Source organism: Aquarana catesbeiana, linkage group LG08, assembly GCF_042186555.1.
Source record: "Aquarana catesbeiana isolate 2022-GZ linkage group LG08, ASM4218655v1, whole genome shotgun sequence".
Lineage (NCBI taxonomy): Eukaryota > Metazoa > Chordata > Amphibia > Anura > Ranidae > Aquarana > Aquarana catesbeiana.
In genome coordinates, this window is record NC_133331.1 from 292980348 (window position 1) to 293005822 (window position 25475).

Below are 25475 nucleotides of genomic sequence, written 5' to 3' on the forward strand. Positions count from 1 at the left end.
ATCACTCAGCTCCTGCCCTACTCTGGACCAATCAGTGTGCAGTAACAGAGCAGAAATAAGAGAAGAATATATTATGGGTCACCTGTGCTGATCTCTGTAGGAGTGTCCTCCTCTATGAATGTCCTCGTCATTCCAGCCTCCTCTATATATTGCTGATCATCCCTCACATACGTCTCTTCTACTTCACCCTCAACTTTCATATTCATCAGATCTTCACCCTAAACCAACAGAATGGCAGAAAATAACATCTGTAACATAGAAGTATTTATGATGTGAGATCACATAGAAAATATCATCTTGTAGATTCCACACATCATCTCCACATGTCAGAGTGTTCAATCATTTTATGTTCCTGACCCTCAACTCCACCTACCTGATGATGGTGAGGGATGGTGTGACCTTCCTGTGTGGACTCCCGGGAATACAGAGGACGGGGACATCTCTCTGGTGGGTTTCTGTAGCTGGATGACTCCACCTTGGTGTCCTGGTACTGCTTCTTGTGTCCTTTTTGAAACTCTGACTCCTCCATCACACCATCCTCCTCTTTTATCTCCTCTTTAATATTTACCTGTGTGGAATCCCCAGAATACAGAGGACGGGGACATCTTGGTGGGCTCCCATTACTGGATCCATCTGTAGGAAACACACACACTGACTGAATACATTGTTTCTATGTGTTTATCAGATGATGGGGGATCTAGGTGGACCCTCCGTACTGCTCTCTCCTTTACAATAAAGTCTCCTCTTACCCGGGGATGTGAGGGGCGGCTGATTGTCCATCATGACGTCCTTGTAGAGATCCTTGTGTCCTTCTAAATACTCCCACTCCTCCATGGAGAAATAGACAGTGACATCCTGACACCTTATAGGAACCTGACACACACAATGATACAGTCACCATCCAGACACATCCCTTGTCTGTTACTGGATAATGTCCCAGAATTCCCAGAATCCTCCTCACCTCTCCTGTCAGCAGCTCCATCATCTTCTTGGTGACTTCTAGAATCTTCTGCATGTTGTGTCTCTCAGGTTTTAGGGAGTCACATGGAGGCACTGTGATGGTCATATGATCACCTGACTTCACAAGAGGAAATCTCTGTATTGGAGAACCAATAGGAATATCATGTTAGAATCCCAGAATCCTCCTCACCTCTCCGGTCAGGTCTGTGTTTTATGAATAGAGATAAGAGCAATGTCATGTGACCTCCCAGAATCCTCCTCACCTCTCCGGTCAGGTCTGTGTTTTATTAATAGAGATAAGAGCAATGTCATGTGACCTCCCAGAATCCTCCTCACCTCTCCGGTCAGCAGGTAGATGATCTCCAGTGTGAGGTCTAATATCCTCTCAGTCATGTGACTCCAGTCCTCCCCCATCCTCGGTGATGTGGTCATGTGATCTATGCGGGTTTCACTGTAGATGAATAATGAAGAATTATTTGGACTGTATGGATTGTACAATACTAGGATGAGGGTGTATGCGGGATAAGAGAGAAGAAGTAGAGCATTCTGCATATTTCTGCACCACAAATACAGGGAACGCACTACGAATGCGTTACAAATGCACTGTGTCCCTTAAAAAAAAAAAAAAAAATTGTACTCAACATTATAACCTGTGCCTCCCATTAACTTCCTGGCTCTGTGCATGTGGTGTGTGTGGAAAGCAGAAGTCTATCCAGGTCTTCCCATGCAGGGGTTTCAAATTCAGACAGCAAACACAAATAAAAAATACCAAGCCACCTGGCTCCCTGTCAGCAGTACCCCTGCTTATTTTGGTCTCCCAGACCACTTGCTGTTCAGGCTCTCTCTCAGACATAGGTGACAGCGCCTTGCTGCTCAGGCCCACATGGCCGATCGACAGGGTTGTCCCAGTACCTCCAGTGTGCACTCACCAGAGAGGCGATCAAATACCACCAAAAGAAAGCTCTATTTGTGGGAAAAAAAAGGACGTCAGTTTTGTTTGGGTACAGCATCGCACGACCGCAAAATTGTCAGTTAAAGCGACGCAGTGCAGAATCGCAAAAAAATGCTCTGGTCATTCAGCAGCCAAATCTTCCGGGGCTGAAGTGGTTAAACAAGGACTGTTCTCTGATATACTGACCACCAGGTGGCGTGAGTGCCAGCCTGAGGGAGTCCTAATTTGAGCTTTGCCAAGGTTCCAGAATAGGTTGCCAAGTGAGGTTTCTTCTACAATTGCTGTGGAAATAGGGTGTCACCCTCGAGGGGGTGGGGCCCATTTTCAACTGTGTGTGTATATATATATATATATATATATATATATATATATATATATATATATATATATATATACACACACATACACACGCAGATGTAGATATCCTTCTGGGTTAAGCTTTCTCCTCATATAAAAGAAAACAGGGCTCCCATAGTGTGATACCGCATGTATTTATTTAAAAATGTGCTAGGTCCAACGACCAATATTAAGATTAAATACAAAAATCAAAGTAAAAGTAAGAATTAAAACCGATTGAACACTCCTGCAAGGGAGTGAAAGTATCACACTGCGTAAGGGAGATCAAGCCCCGGAGAGGAGCTCGTGGATGTACGCTAACAGCTGAGCGGCGTGCGCCCCAGCTGCGTTCCACACTCTCTCCGACTTCCGCGTATGACGTAGGTACGTAGCTCCGCCTTACGCGTTTCGTCATCGACGTTATCAAAGGCGTAGCTAACGTACCTGATGGTAAGCTATTTGAAGGCAAGCGGGCATATCTCCTCCCATGGGCGGGATCCAATAATGTGTATTAGCTAACCAGCCTTTATTAGACCGATCCAAATCCCGGGGGTGTTTAATGTGTGTTAACTCAATGATAAGGTTTTATTATCCCCGCTTGCCATCATTAGGACAGACTTGAATATCTACACTAACCTATACATACAGGCATTGGTGCTATTTTGTACATATAGCTCGGTATAGATCACTCTGAGTTATTTGTTGGGTGATGCCTTTTCTCCCATCTATATGCAAGGGATTAGGGCACTGGGGTTTGTAAATTATGACCCCTAGTGGTATTTGTAGATATTACTGAAGAGCCTCGTAGATGTATATAAAAAAGATCCCCACATTAAACTTATGTGTGTACGTAATTGTAGTCCCTATGTAAGCCGCTCCCCTCACCCCTCCGGGATCCAGGGTCCTTACCTAGAACTATACTCGCATAATATGGTTTGGGGAATTAGCATCACCAACCTTACATGTCCCACAATACAAAATAACCGATTAATCCACCAAAATACATTCTACATTAGACAGAGTGGGCGTATACCAATTTAGTAAGGTAAAAATAGGAGCATCAAATTCATATCATATAAACCCCACCTTGGCTCATCTCATCTGGGGGAATACCCAGATGAGAAAATGTGAAGGAGAGTTGCTTCGAAATATTGTGAAACGGAGGTAATTTAAATTAAAGATGATAGAGACCAACATCATGGAAATTAAAAGCCTACTAGTGCCATTTGCCAATCAGAGGGATTACAAAGATAAGGAAAGGGAGCTACAAGACTATATTAAGAAATATGATGGCGAAGTGCAGGCAAAGAAACAGAAAAAAATTTAAGAGGGATGTCCTTGACTACAAAAACAACAGAGTCTACAAGTGGCAATCCACCATAGGTGATCCTAGCAATGATATGGAGGACACCCTAATGGACGAATGCCTGGAGGAACCCATTGAAGATGGACCACTGGGTCTGAGGGAAAATATCCCGATATTGGGAACGCCAACATAACCTACTATGAGTAATAGAGGAAGACCTAGAACACCAAATCGGTATGATGACACACCCAGTTACAGGAGAGTCAGCTATCGGGAGCCCTCAGATCAGAGAACATCCAGAAATAGAGGCTACAATGTCTCCACCTATAACAGATATTCCCCCCTTAGAAATGCTTATCAATCCCATCCTCCATATAGGAGAGAGACTGAGGAACAGAGGGATTTTCCCAGGGAAGGATACCGAGAGAGGCCCCCAGGGAGGTGGAAGGCCCGTGTACCCTACAGGACTCCTGGATGGAGAGCTCAACGTGGCAACGGAGGAGGACCCCCGAGGGGAGGACAAAGAAGGCAGGGAGACCCTTCCCACATGGGGAGGCAGGAAGGAGGGGGGAGGCTATACCCCAACAACGGATGGGAAAATGCTCAAGAGAGAAACAGGGACCTAATGTCAAGCCGCCCAGAAAGAAGAGACAGACAAGAGGAAGGAGAGGAGGTAGGAAGAAAAAGAAGGAGGGTATACTAGGAAAAGGGATCTTTAATCTTAGCAACTCTACTTTCTCTGATGAAGAACTTAAAGTGTTGGACTTGGGACTCAAGTTTGCTCCGGAAAAAATGTTAGACAAATTTGAAGCTTACATTGACCTTCAGAAGTTTATGAGAAAACTGAATCTCAAAAAATACTTTGCCTTGAACCAGGATACAAGAACCCGGGATACCCCTGAATATATACAAACCAATCTTAAAAATAACTCCATCTATAACCCCAAGACACCAGGGAGCCAGTGCATGAATGTTTTTAAAAAAATGGTTGAGGAAGACCTCAGAATCCTTAAGAAGAAAGATAGAAAAGGGAAACATGTATGGGATGCCATTAAGAAATTGGGGGAACGGCATGAAGTAGTTATAAGACCAGCAGATAAGGGGGGAGGACTGGTCATCCTGGATAAAAAGGACTACCAGGAGGAAATGGAAAACCTTATAAGGGTGGAGGATACCTACAAGAAACTTAAGAGCAACCCTAAAAAGAGGTACCAGAAGAAATTGAAGACCTACATTGAAAAAGGGAAGAGAATGGGGATACTAAATCCTAAAGAAGCCGAATTATATGAAAATACACACATAGATGTGAATACATGTGGGTAGTAGTAAAAACCACAATCTACTGAGAGCAAGTAAATGACTCCATGAGTGGTAAAAATATATAAGTGCAAAACATAAAAACTCAAATAAAAAGAAGAAACAAAAAATGTGTACATGTGAAATACAATGATATTAATAGCGTGAAAATCTGAAAATCAAACAAACTCAGTCCATGGGTTCAAATATAAAAAGTTCATCAGTGAAAAAAAGCTTCCATCCACTATACAGCTCAGCAGCAACTAATCCCCCTATGAGTGGATTGACAAAGGAGAGAGATGTGCAGGATGGTGCAAATCCACTGGCGGTGACTCCAATAAGTGAGAAAGTGATAAAGGTGGACTCTTACCCTCTGTGTTGGACCCCCTCCTTGGCAGGGTCTATCAGGCATGCAGATTTTTGCCCTCTGCAGGGACCATGTAATGAGAAGATCTCCCCAGCAGCTGTTAGGAATGTTGTCTCCGATCCGGGCTGGTCCAAGTGAAACGCCTGGAGAGGGGGGGGAAGGAAAGCTCTCTTGCTCCCAGTGTGGCAAAGGAAAAAACAAAAGAGCGGAGCTCCAATAGTGTAAAAAGTTTCGGAATTTATTAAATAAAAGTACAGACCGCAACGGAGAGTGCACGCTCCGTGAGGTGAAAATACAATTAAAAACAAGCCGGCGTGGCTACGTTGTAAGCCGTCACGATTGCCCCATGTTATGCACGGGTTATTACGATTTTTATATGCCGGCTTGTTTTTAATTGTATTTTCACCTCACGGAGCGTGCCAAGGAGGGGGTCCACCTTTATCACTTTCTCACTTATTGGAGTCACCGCCAGTGGATTTGCACCATCCTGCACATCTCTCTCCTTTGTCAATCCACTCATAGGGGGATTAGTTGCTGCTGAGCTGTATAGTGGATGGAAGCTTTTTTTCACTGATGAACTTTTTATATTTGAACCCATGGACTGAGTTTGTTTGATTTTCAGATTTTCACGCTATTAATATCATTGTATTTCACATGTACACATTTTTTGTTTCTTCTTTTTATTTGAGTTTTTATGTTTTGCACTTATATATTTTTACCACTCATGGAGTCATTTACTTGCTCTCAGTAGATTGTGGTTTTTACTACCACCCACATGTATTCACATCTATGTGTGTATTTTCATATAATTAGCGCACTTTATTTATTTTTTATTTTTCATGGTATACACAGATATTGGTGTATTTTGTGTGCAGCTTTTACCTTTGACCTTTTTTGCTCTGCAGCGCAGTTTTTCTTTTTCTTTTTAAAGAAGCCGAATACCTGTTTTTAAAATCCACTAAGACTCCTGTCATGTATTACACACCAAAAATACACAAAAGACTACATAAACCACCAGGAAGGCCCATAATCAGTGGGATTAATTCCATATTTTCAAGACTAGGGGAATATTTAGACAAATACCTGAAGCCGTACAACAAGGCAAATCATACCTACGTGATAGCCAACAGCTTATCCAGGAGCTCCAAGAAATCAAAGAAGGCAGTAATTGGATCCTGGCAACCATAGATGTCAACTCATTGTACACCAGTATTGTACAAAAAGATGGTCTAGCCGGAGTTGAAAAGGCATTGCACGAAAATACAGGAATGAAACAACAGCAGATCAACTACATACTGGAGGGGCTCAAGTTGGCCATGGAATGTAATTATTTCTGGTACAACAGAAATTATTATGTACAAACCAAAGGTGTAGCCATGGGGGCACGTTATGCCCCCAGTGTAGCGAACCTCTTCCTAAATATGTGGGAGGAAGAATATATTTATGGAAGAAATATCCCTCAGATCAAGATGTACAGGCGCTACATTGATGATCTTATCATCTTATGGGATGGAACTCCAGACGCATTTGAAGATTTTCTTGGACAACTTGGTGATAATAAATATGGAATCACGTTCACAGGCAAATGGAATCCCCAAAAGATAGAATATCTAGACCTGGAAATTTTTAAATCAGGAACATCCCTCTGTACCTTTTTTAAGGACACAGACCGCAATGGGTATATACCCACTTCCAGCTGCCACCATCCAAGCTGGAAGGGAAATATCCCAAAGGGCCAACTAATGCGCCTCCGCAGGAACTGTGACCTAACTGCAGATTTTGATAAACAAGCAGATATGCTAATTCAGAGGTTTCAAGATAAGGGATATGTAAAGGAGACCTTGTTCAATCTAAAGAAGGAGATAATAAAGGTGGACAGAAAGGCCTTATTGAACAACACTAAGAAGAAAAAGAATAAACAAGAAGAGATTCTGTTTATTACAGGGTATAATAATCAATACAAAGATGTTGAACGGATTATTAATAGATACTGGCCAATCTTACAAGAAGACAGGGTATTATCAAAAATCCTTCACAGAAGACCCAAATTCGTGTACAGAAGAGCACCTTGTTTGCGGAATTACCTAGTACACAACGCTATACCCCCCCCGAAACAAGCAAAAATCAGTACTAATCTGAAGGGGTTCTATAAATGTCGGAGATGTTTGGGTTGTAGGGTCAGTAAGCCACAACCTAGAAAGAAAGAAATATTCAAATCTACAGTCGACCACAAACAATATAAAATAAAAAAACTAATCACATGCCAGACTACGCATGTAACGCACATTTTGGAATGTCCATGCCATCTCCAGTACGTGGGTAGAACCACTCGGCCCTTAGCAGTCAGAATAAGGGAACACATTAATAATATAAAGAAAGGGTTCCCCAAACACTATTTATACAGACACTTTGATGAGGTACACCAGAGGGACCCTACAGGCCTTGTGTTCTATGGCATAGACCATATCGAAGATCACTGGAGAGGGAATAATAAACTCACACTCATTTCCCGTAATGAAACTGAGTGGATCTATCGCTTACAATCTCTGGCTCCTAAAGGGTTAAATCTGGATATAGACCTAAACTGCTTCATCGCCAACCCTTAAAAGATGTAAAATGGTCTATCATGTACTGACATGTTATGTGGACGGCTGATAGTGGGGACTTTATGGGAACTATAATGTAGCTCCCATGACCATTTCCTTAATTCCTAATATCTTGAATTCTAGGCCCTCCTGCCCCCTGGAGTAGGCCCCTAGTTTAGATAGCCTCGCACAACTGGCCCTGAGGTCAGTGTCATGGGACCAGCCAAAATACTTCCCAATAAAACCCCCCCCCCCCCCAATTCTCTTTTGGGTCTTGGGATGTAGCTGGGGTCCTCTTTTCTTATTCTTTTATTTTATTTCAATTTACTTTTATCTTTCTTATATTAGGTATCTTTTAACATTAGTCATTTCTTCGATCCCTTATTTCCAAGTTATGACCTGTATTTCGGTTTCTACCCTATGACATTTATTTCATTAAATAGGCCCCCCCTCAGAGTGGGATATCTAAAGTATTCCCCCAGATGAGATGAGCCAAGGTGGGGTTTATATGATATGAATTTGATGCTCCTATTTTTACCTTACTAAATTGGTATACGCCCACTCTGTCTAACGTAGAATGTATTTTGGTGGATTAATCGGTTATTTTGTATTGTGGGACATGTAAGGTTGGTAATGCTAATTCCCCAAACCATATTATGCGAGTATAGTTCTAGGTAAGGACCCTGGATCCCGGAGGGGTGAGGGGAGCGGCTTACATAGGGACTACAATTAAGTACACACATAAGTTTAATGTGGGGATCTTTTTTATATACATCTACGAGGCTCTTCAGTAATATCTACAAATACCACTAGGGGTCATAATTTACAAACCCCAGTGCCCTAATCCCTTGCATATAGATGGGAGAAATGGCATCACCCAACAAATAACTCAGAGTGATCTATACCGAGCTATATGTACAAAATAGCACCAATGCCTGTATGTATAGGTTAGTGTAAATATTCAAGTCTGTCCTAATGATGGCAAGCGGGGATAATAAAACCTGATCATTGGAGTTAACACACATTAAACACCCCCGGGATTTGGATCGGTCTAATAAAGGCTGGTTAGCTAATACACATTATTGGATCCCGCCCATGGGAGGAGATATGCCCGCTTGCCTTCAAATAGCTTACCATCAGGTACGTTAGCTACGCCTTTGATAATGTCGATGACGAAACGCGTAAGGCGGAGCTACGTACCTACGTCATACGCGGAAGTCGGAGAGAGTGTGGAACGCAGCTGGGGCGCACGCCGCTCAGCTGTTAGTGTACATCCACGAGCTCCTCTCCGGGCTTGATCTCCCCTACGCAGTGTGATACTTTCACTCCCTTGCAGGAGTGTTCAATCGGTTTTAATTCTTACTTTTACTTTGATTTTTGTATTTAATCTTAATATTGGTCGTTGGACCTAGCACATTTTTAAATAAATACATGCGGTATCACACTATGGGAGCCCTGTTTTCTTTTATATGAGGAGAAAGCTTAACCCAGAAGGATATCTACATCTGGAGCGGAGGCCCCTAGGGACAACCCCATTGGATTCTAAGGAAACACAGAGGATATCAGATGCTTTTTACCCCTGCAGGGGTGCAGGGAGCTGGTGAGTGGGGACCCTTGAGGGGGAGCACTTAAGTCACTGGATACCAACTGCTGCCATCACTAAAGTCACTTCACGCTGGAACTTTTGAATGAATTGTCTTCAAGCTAGGACTCTCACAACACTGATTTCTATTATCTACTTTTATATTTTTTATATTTTTGTCACAATTGGTATATTTTTGGCACATCTGTGGTTTTTCATTTTTCAATTTGTCATACATATATATATATATATTTTTGTCACATGTTACTCTTGGTCCCTATTAACATTAACTGGACTCATGGTTAAGAAGGGGGCTGTGATTGTTTCACTAGTATAACACATTATTTGTGCACAGTGGAGATATAGTGGTAATACTGAACCAATATATGGCACTGGGAGTGGACGGATTATAGACTCCCCACCAGCTAGTGCAACAGCCGGAAGAACGAATTGTTTTATATGGTTAAACATCAATAGAGGGCTGTGTTAGTGCTACACTTATTATTATAATTTTATTTAAACGTCACCACCACTGATGATATATATTTTTTACACTTGTGTGTATATACACATATATATATTTGTTTGCTATATTTATATAATTTGGTTGCATTTTATGGTACGGGACATTTATCCCATTGAGCACATATAAACTTCAAAATACGGTTCTGTAAAAGCTCATTTCAGCCTAATTTGAGGAGAGTACACGGCGAACACACAACTCCTACGTATCCAACATAGGTAGCGCCATCTGCCCCTATTCACATATACCTTTATTACCCAGCTCATCCCTGTGGGGGTGAGGAAGGGGAGGCTGCAAGCCTTGGTCTGTGAGCGCGGAAATCCTTCTCCTTTCTAGTTGCCACCAAGTGACAACCACTCCTGTTATCAGAGGCCAGTGCATGAAGTACCAGAGCAGCCTTTTTCACTAACTGGGGACGGTGAAGAAGTGAGAAAGCTTTGGCAGAGTCAAGTCAGGGACCCAGCGGGTAGCGTGGGTGAAGCTTGGAGGAGTATACAGCGGGTTAGCTGTAGAAGAGCTCAGGGGATCCAGTGGCGGCTGGGCTCTTGGAAGTCTAGTGAGAGACTGTGAGCTCAGTGTGAAGATCTACAGTGGGATACTGTGAGACGTGAGAGAAGATCTACAACGGGATACTGTGATTTTCGTGTGCAGATCTATAGTGACTGTTGAAAGTTCAGTTGCTATAGGAGACAGCAGTTCTACAAAATACAGTGCACCGCATTCAGCTTAAAGGCCCTCTACCTGTATAGATGTCTGCCCATTACCATTTTTGGTCTGCAGAGTCTGCCAATTGCTTTTGCATCTGCCTAAGGGTGTCCTGGCCCTAAATCCTCTCTCCCCCAGTTCTTGTTAAGAGACAATAAAATCTCTTTTGTTGCATTCAAAAAGTGACTGTCAGATGCAGCCTTACCAGTGCCCGTCAGATACAGCCTCACCAGTGCCCGTCAGATGCAGACTCACCAGTGCCCGTCAGATGCAGCCTCACCAGTGCCCGTCAGATGCAGCCTCACCAGTGCCCGTCAGATGCAGCCTCACCAGTGCCCGTCAGATGCAGCCTCACCAGTGCCCGTCAGATGCAGCCTCACCAGTGCCCGTCAGATGCAGCCTCACCAGTGCCCGGATCAGAGTGGCGATCTCTCGCTGTGTCACGGAGCTGGATTTGAATTTCCTGAGCCAGGCGGCCGCAGTAACAATGCCCCACCTCCTGCGATACGTTACACTGATTCAATGTCCCGGCATTGGATCAGTGTGCCATCTATCACAGGAGGCGGGACATTGTTACTGCGGCCGCCCAAGCAATTCAGCTCCACGACACAGGGAGATTGCTGCTCTGCGTGAGGAGGAGGCAGGGGAGGGCAGATGATACCACCGCAATGTGCGGCACCCGGGGCGGACCCCGCCCCCTTTTTCGGTGACATTATCGGCACCTTTTCTTCTTTCTGCCAAATGCCAAACACTGTTTTTGCGGGCAAAATTTCGGTGCACCTCTAATATATATTTTATACACACACACACACACACACACACATTTATTTTTTTCCTTTATTACAGACAAAAAAGATACCACAAAAAGAATTTGCTGCTTAAATGAACTTGTCTGGATGTGAACGAAGGTCATTGTAGAGGGTCCAGAATTGCCCCCTTGGTCTCTCTTCCCATCAGTAGTGGATGAATCCAGTAACGACACCTCCTACAAATACATCATCTCAAAATTGCAATGGCCAGCACCAAAATCATGCCGACAAGAGCAGACATTCTTGCTTCTCTCCACACACTATGAAGAAGAAGGAAGTGACCTCAAAAGGAAATACAAAAAAGCCAAGCCCAAAAACGTGTAGAAAAATGCACTGCAACTGCATAAAAAAAATGCAGCGCTCAAGCGTGCTTCAAATGCATGTAAACGTGCAATCAAAAACACGCAGTTATATGCATGGACCCTTAGGATTATGGGGGGTGGGATGATGGGACGTAGGTTATTGGTCTTATAGTAAGATCAGAAATGCCATCAGTCCTTTCAGTGCAAAATACGGGTCTGGTCTCTGCTGAGTTCCAATGACCACCGTTACAGCTCACTTCACTACATAGATACATAGTTAGTCTTGCTGGAAAAAAAAAAAAAAAAAAAGACACCAGTCCATCTAGTTCAACCAAATTCCAAATTCCAATAAATTCCCCACCTGCAGACCCCGACAACCACAGCCCAGGGTTGTCAGGAAGAGGCCCTTGTCCCTATCAACATGGGGACAAGGTGCTTTGGGGTGGGGGGAGCAGAGCGCTCCCTGCCACAAAGAACCCACCCCCTCCCCATGTTGAGGGAATGTGGCCTGGTATGGTTCAGGAGGGGGGGGGAGGCACTCACTTCTCCCCTCACTTTTCTTGACCTGCATGCTCAGATCAGGGTCTGGTATGGATTGGGGGGGGGCACACTGTTTTTTTTCAATGGTCAGGTGCCGGAAATTGCAATCGCAAGGCTTTTTACATTGGATTTGACTTTTTTTTTTTGTTTAGAAATTTTATTTTTGTTGTAGCATGCTACAGATGTGCCACTTTACAGGTTCATTAAATGAACACCCCCCCAGTCACCGTATTTAAAGGAATTTTTCATTTTTATTGTTGCACTTTAAGCATCATTAAACTATTGATACATGTCCCCCAAAGCAGTACCCAGACCACCATACCCCTTTTATGGCCAATTATTTGCATATAAGCCTTCAAAATAGGCACTTTTGATTTTTACAGTTTGGCTCCCGTAGATTTTAATGGGGTTCGCCGTTCGGGTTAGAACATTTCCCCTGTTCGGGAGTTCTGCTGCAAACCGAACAGTGGAAGGAAAGCACAAATCCCAAAATAAAAGTATTCCCCGTAAAGAGGAAACACATATCTTATCCCTTCTACCCATGCCACTGAACACCACTCTGTTGTAGACCAAATGCAGGATGAAGTCTTCTTCAAAAACCAACTCTTGGCGTACCTCCTGTTTCCCCCACTGTGTTTTTACCACCATCTTACATGAGACTACTGTGTCCCTGTATGGTGTCCTGTATTATGTCTTGTAGTGATGTGGAAATCGTCAGGATAAACCACAGAGCTCTGTGGTGGACAGGAGATTGGCATTCTTCGGTCGTGTTAGTTCTTAAAGAAAACTTCAGTCGGCATCGGCGCTCCGTTCAGAGAGGTAAGAATTAACAACTGCTCTGATGCAGACCAACTGCAGCATAAAGTCTTCTTCAGAAACCCACTGTCTCTGTAATGTTGATGTCCCCCCCCCCCCCCCCCCCCACTCCTCATATTGTTCTGTGGTTTTAAGCCTGATGGCCTATGCTGTACTATGTCCTATACCATGTCCTAGAGACCAGCAAGTGGAACACAGAGCTCTGTGAAAGACCAGGAGATAGGCACCCCCATTCGTGTCAGTTCCTGAAGAAAACTTTAGCCAGCACTCCTGGTTGTATAGGTTTCTGAAGAAGACTTCAGCAGGATTGGAGCACAGTATTCCTGCACTGTGTCCCTGTACCATGTCCTGCATTGTGTCCTTTAGTGATTAGAAGATCAGCAGAAGAAACCACAGAGCTCTGTGGAGGACCAGATCAGCACTCCCCGGTAATGTCAGTTCCTGAAGAAGACCTCAGCCGGTATCGGAGTTCCATTCAGAGGAGGTAAGAATTTACCTTTACAGGGAAAACCTGTTTGGGTTTGATGTTTGGTGATAACGTGCACAGTTAAACTAGGGTGACCAAAACGTTTCCGGGGACAGTCCCCAGACTGAGGAGACTGTCCCCGGAGCCAGTCTGTCCCCAGATTTGTCCCCAGAAGGCAGGGGCAGCGCTAGGTGGGTGCTGAAGGACTCCCAAGCACCCCTCATATAAATGCACCTGAATGGATCACACACAATGCTGTGCAAATCTGCATCAATCCAACCTGGATCGATGCAAACCTGCCAAGCAATGTGACTGAGCTGGGACTTGATGTGCAGGGATACAGCCGCAGAAGCCAATATTCTTCTTCTAGTTCCGGCTACACAGTTCCTCAGAGCGGCGGAGTGATATTCTGTGAGGCACAGAACCTCTATGGGTCTCTCAGAGCAGAGGAGGGAGGGGGGTGGGCGCTGTGCACAGTCTGGTGGCAGCTTGTATACAGGAGATCTGGAGAGCGAGGAGGGAGGCTCACATTCCTGTGGAATTCCCCAGTGTACAGAGATGGATTGAGGTAAGCTGTTCCTGATCCTGCAGCTTAGAAGTTTGCTCTGCACTCATTTCAGTTTAATACTATAGCCTGGCGGTGCTCTGTATAGTTTTCCCTGTGTGGACTCAACAAGCAAGGAGAGATTCTGTATTACTGCTGTTGGGTGCTGACCATTACATGTAAGGTATATGCCCCTGAACACACTCTGCATTCTGTAGGCAATGCACTGGTGAGCCCTGAATTCTGTAGGCAATGCACTGGTGAGCCCTGCATTCTGTGGGTAACGCACTGGTGAGCCCTGCATTCTGTGGGTAACGCACTGGTGAGCCCTGCATTCTGTGGGTAACGCACTGGTGAGCCCTGCATTCTGTGGGTAATGCACTGGTGAGCCCTGCATTCTGTGGGTAACGCACTGGTGAGCCCTGCATTCTGTGGGTAACACTGGTGAGCTCTGCATTCTGTATGTAAAATGCACTGGTGAACCCTGCATTCTGTATGTAAAATGCACTGCATTCCGTGGGCAACGCACTGGTGAGCCCTGCATTCCGTGGGTAAAATGCACTGGTGAGCCCTGCATTCTGTGGGTAAAATGCACTGGTGAGCCCTGCATTCTGTGGGTAAAATGCACTGGTGAGCCCTGCATTCTGTAGACAACGCACCAGTGAGCCCTGCATTCTGTGGGTAAAATGCACTGGTGAGCCCTGCATTCTGCGGGTAACGCACTGGTGAGCCCTGCATTCTGTAGGTAACGCACTGGTGAGCCCTGCATTCTGTGGGTAACGCACTGGTGAGCCCTGCATTCTGTGGGTAATGCACTGGTGAGCCCTGCATTCTGTGGGTAACGCACTGGTGAGCCCTGCATTCTGTGGGTAACACTGGTGAGCTCTGCATTCTGTATGTAAAATGCACTGGTGAACCCTGCATTCTGTATGTAAAATGCACTGCATTCCGTGGGCAACGCACTGGTGAGCCCTGCATTCCGTGGGTAAAATGCACTGGTGAGCCCTGCATTCTGTGGGTAAAATGCACTGGTGAGCCCTGCATTCTGTGGGTAAAATGCACTGGTGAGCCCTGCATTCTGTAGACAACGCACTAGTGAGCCCTGCATTCTGTGGGTAAAATGCACTGGTGAGCCCTGCATTCTGCGGGTAACGCACTGGTGAGCCCTGCATTCTGTAGGTAACGCACTGGTGAGCCCTGCATTCTGTGGGTAACGCACTGGTGAGCCCTGCATTCTGTGGGTAACGCACTCCTGAACTCTGCACTGTTTTTTTTTTTCCTCTTTCTTATCTTCTTAACATTTGGTAGTCATATCCCAAAAATATTCTAAGTAGTATCTCTTTTTTTTTCTTTTATCTCATGGACAAAATGTGAGAAATAATGTATATATCATACAATCATTCCATAAACACATACACTACATATATCTTTTGAGGAAAATATGCTTATAAAATAGTTTACCGTTTGCCAATAATAAAAAATAAATAAATAAAAATATGTCCCCGGATTTCATTTTAAAAATCTGGTCACCTTAAGTTAAACCCACTTATGTTTTATGTCACCATTACTTTTCTTTTATACCGGTGTTTTCACGTCAATACGGGAAATCATCTGAAATCTGATGAAATACCAAAAGCAATATATACTGTACGCTTGGGCAGATAAATAGTATATTGTGTGTACATAAGACTGATATAGAGGAATAAATAAAGAGCAAAGCAGGACAGAGCAATTTGGTTCCTTTTAATAGCCAGTGATAAAAGCCATGATAAAATAAGAACTTATTACCTCCTGTGCTGCCAATTCCACCAATGTCTTCTCACTAATTCCTCCTGGTTTGCCTCTCACCTGGAGCTTCCTGTTTATACCTGACATCACTTCCTGCTTGTACCTGACATCACTTCCTGTCTTCCATAGAGACTTCCTGTCTGGGTAGAAGTGAGATCACCACCTTGTGAAGCTCAGAAGAACTGCAACCCTGAGAAACTTTAAAATTTAGCTTTAGGCTGGGTTCACATATATGCAAATTGGATGCGGGTTTCCCATCTCATCCAATTCGCATGACAGGCGACTGTGACCGGCTCTCAATGGAGCCGGTTCACACTGGACTGGGTGGGGTAGCCGCGGAGCAGATAGCATAGGGGTCCTGTGCGTGTTTGTGTCCGGTTCAGGTGTTAATTCAGGCAAAATCACACCTGAACCCAGACACGCAACGGACCCCAGGCATGAACCCGCGGCTGCACATATGTGAACCCGGCCTTCAGTGAGAAACTCGGCTTTCGCTTTTATTCACAATTTTGTTCATGTCTGGGAAGTAATTGGTCATTCCCAAAAGTCTGATGCCGGAGTTCATCATGAAAGCAGAACATCTGGTACTGCAGTCTGATTTTTTTTTTTGATTAGTTTAAGGCCTGGCTATCTTTTCTAATTTCTGGCCAGTGTAAGTAGTAGGTACGGAAGTGTACAGAGGGCAATAGGATGAAGAGAAGTGTACAGAGGTCAGCAATATGAAGAACAGTGTATAGGGATCAGTAGGGCAGAGGACATGGGTGAGCAGGTCAGAGGTTAGCAGGGCAGAGGGGAGGGGGTCAGGAGAGCATGGTACCGGGGGGTCAGAAGAGTATGGTACTGGGTGTCAGGTGGGTATGGTACTGGGGGGATCAGGTAGGTATGATTCAGGGCGGTCAAAAGGGTACGGTACTGGGGGGTCAGAAGGGTGCTGTATTGGGGGGGAGAGCAGGAGGATACGGTACTGGGGAGTCAGGAGGGCAGGGTACTGGAGGTCAGGAGGATATGATACTGGGGGGTCAGGGGGGTAGGGTATGGGAGATGGGTCAGGAGAACATGGTACTGGGGGGCCAGGAGGGTATGGTGTAGGGAGGTCAGGAGGGTACAGTACTGAGGGGTCAGGTGGGCAGAGTATAGGAGGGTCAGGAGGGTATATTATTGGGGTGGGGGTCAGGGTACTCGGGGGTCAGGAGGGCAGAGTAAAGTGGATCAAGAGGGCATGGTATTGGGGCACAGGGCAGAGTACAGCGGAGTCAGGAGGGCATGGTACTGGCTGGTCAGGAGGACACAGTACTGGGGGATCAGGCATATACGGTACTGGGGTGTCAGAAGGGCACAGTGCAGGCAGGTCAGGAGGGCATGGTATTGGGGGGGTAGGAGGGTACAGTACTGGTGGGTCAGGAGGGCACGGTGCAGGGATGTCAGGAGGGTTATGGTGCAGGGAAGTCAGGAGGGCATGGTACTGGGGGGGTCAGGAGGGTATAGTACTGGGGGTCAGGAGGGCACGGTGCAGGGAAGTCAGGAGGGCATGGTACTGGGAAGTCAGGAAGGCACAAAAGTTCTTTCCTTATGCAGAGTGGCACATGGAAACTACCACGGCAGAACTGCATGTTTTGCCATTGATGAAATGACTCAGTACCCAGTTTCAGAGACAAAAGTGACACTATGGGCAGGTGTTACCTGGAGGAGATGCCACTGTAAGAAGTTCCGGCAGCTGATGGAGTCCTGGGGAAGGGCACTGTCTGAAGGCCGGAAGTGATGCGGCTGGTGAGCCAGAAATGACATCTCAGTACTGGCAGAAGAAGCGAATGGGAGCTCCGCTGGATGGAACTCTTGCCATGCAGTGGTTGAGTGCGCACCTGTGCGCTCTGCAGGCATAGGGCAAAACACAGGGTTGGCAACATGGGGATCTGTTCGTGATCTACCTGTCACCTGCCTGAGGGCGACAGGTAGATCGCGATCGACAGGTTGCCGACCCCCATTGTAGAGCATCGCTGGAAAAAAATGATACCAGAGTCATGATTGGAGCTGCAGCCATGACCCCAGTATAACCACTTCAATTAAAGGATGTACAGGTATGTCCTTTTGGATGAAGAGTTTAAAAATCTGGCATGTGTGCCGCTGGTTTCTGCCAGAGACCTGCAGCACATCTGCACCTGTGCTGAGTTTCTGAGCTTATGCCAGAAACCAGAGATCTGGGATCCCGATAACTGCGCCATCTTTGGGCACTCTGTGGACAATCCCACACGTCCGCAGATGTTCTAAAAGTCTCTGCTGGGTCCCAAAGGCCAGAAAGAGTGAGAAAGGAGAGAGAGGCACACAGAGCAGCTATTCCTGCTCCTCCTCTCTGCTGCCCATTCAAAGAAGCCTTTCTATTTTGTGAATTGGTTAACAAAATGCAAAGGCTTCTGTGATTGGGTAGGAGGAGAAGAGGGGAAAGCATAGCAGCTTCACTGACTCTAATGTTGAAGATGCTTAGACCTGAAGCATCAGTGTCAGGTTCCCAGGAATACAGCGATAAGGTTCCTCGAGGGGTTGCTGGGGGCTCCTTGAGCAATTAGCATTTTCTGATAAGTTCCCACTGATACCATTAATCTTTCAGCTATCAGTAAGGGGGTAATTTTTCCCAATGACCTCAAGTGTAAGGAGCATTCTTCCTCAACCAGGGTTCCATGAAACCCTAGAGTTCCTCCAGATGTTGCTAGGGGCTTCTTGAGCAATGAGCAATTTCTGCCTCTCAGATAAGTTGCCACTGACACCATTAATCTTTTTTGCCCTCTGTAAGGGGTTAATTCTTTCCAATAACCACAAGCATAAGGAAAATTTTTCTTCAAACAAGGTTCAATAAAACCCTTGTGTTCCTCCAGAGGTTGCTAGAGGTTCCTTGAGGAATAAGCAATTTCTGACTCTCAGATAAATTCCCACTGACACCATGGACCTTTTTAGCTATCTGTAAGTGGGTAATTCTTCCCAATGACCACAAGTTTAAGGAGTGTTCTTCCTCAACCAGCGTTCCATGGAATCCAAGGGTTCCTCCAGAGGTTTTTAGGGGTTCCTTGAGCAATGGGAAATTTCTGCCTCTCAGATAAGTTCCCACTGACACCATTGATCTTTTTAACTATCTGTAAGAGGGGAATTCTTCCCAATGACCATAAATCTGAGGAGTGGTCTTCCTCAAACAGGGTTCCATTGAATCCAAGGATTCCTCCAGAGGTTGCTAGGGGTCCCTTGAGCAATGAGCAATATCTGCCTTTCAGATAAGTTTCCACTGACACCGTTGACCTTTTAAGCTATGTGTAAGGGGATAATTCTTCCCAATGACCACAAGTCTAAGGAGTGTTCTTCCTCAACTAGGGTTCCTCCAGAAGTTGCTAGGTCCTCCTTGGGCAATGAGCAATGTCTGCCTCTCAGATAAGTTCCCACTGACACCATTAACCTTTTTAGCTCTCAGGGAGTAATTCTTCCCAATGACCACAAATGTAAGGAACATTCTTCCCACTGACCATCACACTATTTGTCAGGGCACCATTCAGAGTAAAGGTGGGCATGTGCTGAAAAGGAGACGTCTGAACAAAAATGTGCATGTGCTAAGAAGAAGACCTGGCATAGTTACCAATACTATACATGGTCGTGCTTGTTTCCACGCGAATGCGCACAGGTGCATTTCTGTGACCATTGGTGCACACTCACGCACACCTGCTGCCGGGACTGGCGCCAAACACCCTATATAAGGGAAGTGGGCAGAGATTACTGGATGATGTTCAGCTACCAGTACTCTTTGCTCCTGTGTATCCTGTATTCCTTGGACTTCCCGTTACTGACCCGGCTTGCCTCTGGACAATCCTGCTGCCTGACTCTTGGTTTGACCCTGGCTTGCTCCTCTGACTATTCTCTTGCCTGCTTCGCCTGATTCCTGTGTATGACCTTGGCTCTGTTCTTGACCATGCTCCTGCTTACCCACTGGCTAGTCTCCCCATGTATGACCTTGGCTTCCATCCTGACTACACTTCCTCAGTCCGGTTCTGTCAGTCTGATCTCTTTCCTTCAGTGGGTGCCATCTTGCTTGTGGTCGCTGCCTTGAAGCACACCTTGATATACTCCTTAGAAAACACGTGGCTGAGCACTCCTCTGATCTTTATCATGGAAGAAACACTTTATAAGAAAATCAGAGCTCACTAAAGACTTCAAAGTTCTGTCTGGCCTCCTCTGTTAGGAGAGAGAAGGAGGGGGTGTCACTGCTGGTTGGGTCCCTCTAGGAGAGAGAAGGAGGGGGTGTCACTGCTGGTTGGGTCCCTCTAGGAGAGAGAAGGAGGGGGTGTCACTGCTGGTTGGGTCCCTCTAGGAGAGATAAGGAAGGGGTGTCACTGCTGGTTGGGTCCCTCTAGGAGAGAGAAGGAGGGGTGTCACTGCTGGTTGGGTCCCTCTAGGAGAGAGAAGGAGGGGGTGTCACTGCTGGTTGGGTCCCTCTGGGAGAGAGAAGGAGGGGGTGTCACTGCTGGTTGGGTCCCTCTAGGAGAGAGAAGGAGGGGGTGTCACTGCTGGTTGAGTCCCTCTAGAAGAGAGAAGGAGGGGGTGTCACTGCTGGTTGGGTCCCTCTTGGAGAGAGAAGGAGGGGGTGTCACTGCTGGTTGGGTCCCTCTAGGAGAGAGAAGGAGGGGGTGTCACTGCTGGTTGAGTCCCTCTAGGAGAGAGAAGGAGGAGGTGTCACTGCTGGTTGGGTCCCTCTAGGAGAGAGAAGGAGGGGGTGTCACTGGTGGTTGGGTCCCTCTAGGAGAGAGAAGGAGGGGGTGTCACTGCTGGTTGGGTCCCTCTAGCTGTGTAGTCTGATCTCCCCTGATCATCAGTAGAAGCTTCAAAAGAAAGACATCATGGTGAGAGAGGAGCTAGATATTGCTTGTAGATGAAGAGAAGGGGAGATCAGACTACAGGACAGGACTGGCCATTTCAGTGAAGTAGCTATCATCCTTCAGTGGCAGATTAATTTGCTTGGAGAGAGCCACCTGCTTGGCAGAGAGTGGAACATGTGAAATTTCCAGATGCAATATTTCATGTGTAGATGATGAAAATACAAATATATTAAAACATATTTTTTTAGTTTGAAACAAATGAAGATGAAATATTTTCCTAAACTCATGATATTTGTAAGTTGATTGATATAAGTCGGCCTTCAGATTTGTATGATGAAATGTTCTTTTCTTTTCCTTTATTCCTTTTTCTAACACTACAAGTAAGGCCCATCCAGTTCCTGTTTTAGTCTTAATCTTGTGTCTTAGTAGTTTGGTTTTACCGGCTTGTACTCTCCTCCTTCTCATAAATCTCAGGACATCTGTAGTAGACTCCAATGATAAGTCCATCAGTTCATAGACCTATCATTCCACCGGTAATTCCTCCTCCGTGCCATCACCACATCCAACCACAAAATCAACTTTCTTCCTCACTTTCACATCACATCTAACATACAGAAACCCCTTCCATCTTTTCTATGTCCCATGTCCCTCTAAACAAGAGTATCAGCATGAATACAAACAGCCCAGTCTTGTGAGGAGTCAAGCTGTGTTTCTGAAACACCAACCACATCTCCAACCTCAAGATCATCTTTCTTCCTTACTTTCACATCTAACATAGAGAAACCCCCTTCCATCTTTTCTATGGACCGTGTTCCTCTAAATAAGAGAATCAGCATGAATACAAACTGCCCAGTCTTGTCAGGAATCAAGGGAATCAAGCGGTGTTTCTGAAACACCAACTAAGTTCTCAGATTTGTATGATAAAATGATCTTCTCTTTTTCTAACACTACAAGTAAGGCTCATCCTGTAGGTTTTAGTTTTAGTCCTAATCTTGTGTGTTAGTAGTTTGGTTTTACCAGCTTGTACTTGTTGGAACAGCCAACAGCCGACTCTCCCCTTCTCATAAATCTCAGGACGTCTGTAGTAGACACCAATGATAAGTCCATCAGCTCATAGACCCATCTATCATTCCACCCGTAATTCCTCCTTCCCACCATCACCACCTCCAACCACAAGATCATCTTTCTTCCTTACTTTCACTTCACATCTAACATACAGAAAACCCCCTCCATCTATTCTATTCCCCGTGTCCCTCTGAACAAGAGGATCAGCATGAACACAAACAGCCCAGTCTTGTGAAAAGTCAAGCCGTGTTTGTGGAACACGACCACATCTCCAACCACAAGATCATCTGTCTTCCTTACTTTCACATCTAACATAGAGAAACCCCCCTCCATCTTTTCTATGGACCGTGTCCCTCTAAATAAGAGGATTAGCATGAATACAAACAGCCCAGTCTTGTGAGGAGTCAAGCCATGTTTCTGGAACACCAACTAAGTTCTCAGATCTGTATGATGAAATGTTCTTCTCTTTTCCTTTTTCTAACAGGACCCAACTATCATTCCACCGGTAATTCCTCCTCCGCGCCATCACCACCTCCTCACTTTCACATAACATTTAACATAGAAAAACTCCCCTCCATCTTTTCTATATCTCGTGTCCCTTTAAACAAGAGGGTCAGCATGAAAACAAACAGCCCAATCTTGTAAGCTTATACCAGGAACGTGTGCAATGGGAATATGAAGTATCACAAAATCAAGCTGTGACACTTGTATCCCCCTGTTGCCTGCCCAAAACAAAGATGATGTGCCTTTGCTTGCTGCTTACCTCCTATCTGGGCAGCAGACATACCCCTTTCCCTTCTTGAGTTCCTGTGAGCCCCCCCGCCCCTAGATCTGAGCTGGTACAGTCCCAGCGCTGTACATGTGGGCGGGGCAGGAAGAGAACCTCACACTGCAGCATCGACCATTGGTTCCCACCCAGCACACAGCAGAGGGCTCCTCCAAAGCGGAGTCAAGATGTGTAAAGCAGGGATGACAGACTGGATCTTCTACTGTGAGTCCTGACTGCTCTGCACTCCATACTGTGCTGTGGGAAGGTTTATAGAAAGTGAAAGTAAAATTCTTTAACCACTTCCCACCCGGCCACTGCACATAAACGGCCAGGTGGGAGCTTCCTCCTTCTGAGTGGACGTTCCCGAACGTCCTTCAGAAGGAGCGGGATCGCAGGGGTGTACCAAGATGAGCGTACAGTCTGACGGAGACAGGGGCCGTATTGTACTGTATTTCACTATATATATTCAGTTTACAGTTGAAAATAAGTGTAAAATGCAAAACTATGGTGGGTGTAACAAGATGTCCGCTTGCCCCCTTTTCACTCTATCCCTACTGTGGGTGAGTGCGGAGTGTAGCAAGATGACGGCGACGTAACGTCACTTCCGTTACACGTTTTGACGGGTCGCCAAATCTGATGATACAAGGGCCCGTGTCTCCGCCAGACTGTACACTGCGACGCTCATCTTGGTACACCCTGCCCTCTGCCTCAGTAAGCCTGCAGTCACAAGGCGGCAGCGGACATCTTGTTACACCCAGCCCATATAGTTCACTAATTATATGGGCTGGGTGTAACAAGATGGCCACTGCTGCATTCTGACTAGGCTTACTGAGGACGAGTGCAGGGTGTATCAAGATGGGCTCTTGTATAGTTACTCTCTTTATGTCGTCAATTTAATTTTTTAATGCCAGGCTGCCAGCAATTATCAGTGCCACTGCCTACCAATCAATTCCACCTATCATTGCCCAAAATTGGCACCTATCAGTGCCACATACCAGTGCCAATAAACCATAGCTCCCAACTGTTCCTGCTTTGGAGGGACTGTCCCTGATTTGGTGCAATGTCCCTCTGTCCCTCTTTCCCCCTCATTTGTCCCTCATTTTGGTCTGATCTGTAAAGATGTTTATAAAATGCACTTTTTATCTATCAAAAAGTTTTCCCCAGTGCTAAACCTTTCATCTGATTTCTAAATTGCTGCATTTGTAAATCACAAAAGCCAATATAAAGGAATAGTAGTGGTAAAAAAAAAGCACTTTTGGGTTTAACCAATCTTGTTTTTTGTTCAGTTCTCCTTTAAGGGTGTGTGGCAGGGGTGTGTCCTATGCCTGCATACTTTTGCTGATAGGTGTCCCTCATTCCCATCTCAAAAAGTTGGGAGATATGCATAAATGCAACCTATCAGTACCCATAAGTGCCAGTCATCAGTGCCCATCAGCCAGTGCACCTATCAGTGCTGCAAATCAGTGCCCATCAGTAAGTGCCACATATCGGTGCCACCTTTCAGTGCCGCAACCAAAATGATAAAATATTAATAACAGAACCCCAAAAGAAAAAGGGGGGGTCATCATTTACAAACAGTTAAATAATTTTTATTTTAAAGTTTTCGGATGTACAAAACATATATAAATGCAAGAGAGAGAGAAAGAGAGAGAAAAAAAAGGGAAACCAAAATGATAAATATTAATAGTAGAACCCCCAAAAGAAAAAAGGGGGGTCATCATTTGCAAACAGTTAAATCTTTTTTTTTAAGTTTTCGGATGTACAAAACATATATGAATGTAAGAGAGAGAGAAAGAAAAAAAAAAGGGGGGGACCAAAATGATAAAATATTAATAATAGAATCCCCAAAAGAAAAAAGGGGGGGGGGTCATCATTTACAAACAGTTAAATAATCTTTACTTTAAAGTTTTCGGATGTACAAAACATATATAAATGCAACAAGAGAGAGAGAAAGAGAGAGAGAAAAAAAAGGGAAACCAAAATGATAAAATATTAATAGAAGAACCCCCAAAAGAAAAAAGGGGGGGTCATCATTTGCAAACAGTTAAATAATCTTTTTTTTAAGTGTTTGGATGTACCAAACATATATGAATGCAAGAGAGAAAGAGAAAAAAAAGGGGGGGGACCAAAATGATAAAATATTAATAAAAGAACCCCCAAAAGAAAAAGGGGGGTCATCATTTACAAACAGTTAAACATTGACGAGGTCCGTGAGCCCTATTGGTGTTATAGGATCCATGAGAGAATCCTTTTACACTGGGGCGGTTTGCAGGCATTATTGCGCTAAAAATACCGCCCCCCTCACATCAGGAGTTCCCAGCGGAGCCCCCCTCACACCAGGAGTCCCCAGCAGAGCCCCCCTCACACCAGGAGTCCCCAGCGGAGCCCCCCTCACACCAGGAGTCCCCAGCGGAGCCCCCCTCACACCAGGAGTCCCCAGCGGAGCCCCCCTCACACCAGGAGTCCCCAGCGGAGCCCCCCTCACACCAGGAGTCCCCAGCGGAGCCCCCCTCACATCAGGAGTCCCCAGCGGAGCCCCCCTCACACCAGGAGTCCCCAGCGGAGCCCCCTCACACCAGGGGTCCCCAGTGGAGCCCCCCTCACACCAGGAGTCCCCAGTGGAGCCCCCCTCACATCAGGAGTCCCCAGTGGAGCCCCCCTCACATCAGGAGTCCCCAGTGGAGCCCCCCTCACATCAGGAGTCTCCAGCGGAGCCCCCTCACACCAGGAGTCCCCAGCGGAGCCCCCTCACACCAGGAGTCCCCAGCGAAGCCCCCCCTCTCATCAGGAGTCCCCAGCGGAGCCCCCTCACACCAGGGGTCCCCAGTGGAGCCCCCCTCACACCAGGAGTCCCCAGTGGAGCCCCCCTCACATCAGGAGTCCCCAGTGGAGCCCCCCTCACATCAGGAGTCCCCAG

The 25475-nt window shown here is 45.7% G+C and overlaps 2 protein-coding genes across 2 annotated transcripts in view; one reads left to right on the plus strand and one right to left on the minus strand.

The window, feature by feature from the left end:
* The window catches only part of LOC141104768 (uncharacterized), a 280800-nt gene that overhangs the window by 101027 nt on the left and 154298 nt on the right, over positions 1-25475 (plus strand). The gene's annotated exons all lie outside the window — the stretch shown is intronic.
* LOC141104988 (uncharacterized) overlaps positions 1-25475 on the minus strand; it is a 443832-nt gene that overhangs the window by 15058 nt on the left and 403299 nt on the right. The window lies entirely within an intron of this gene.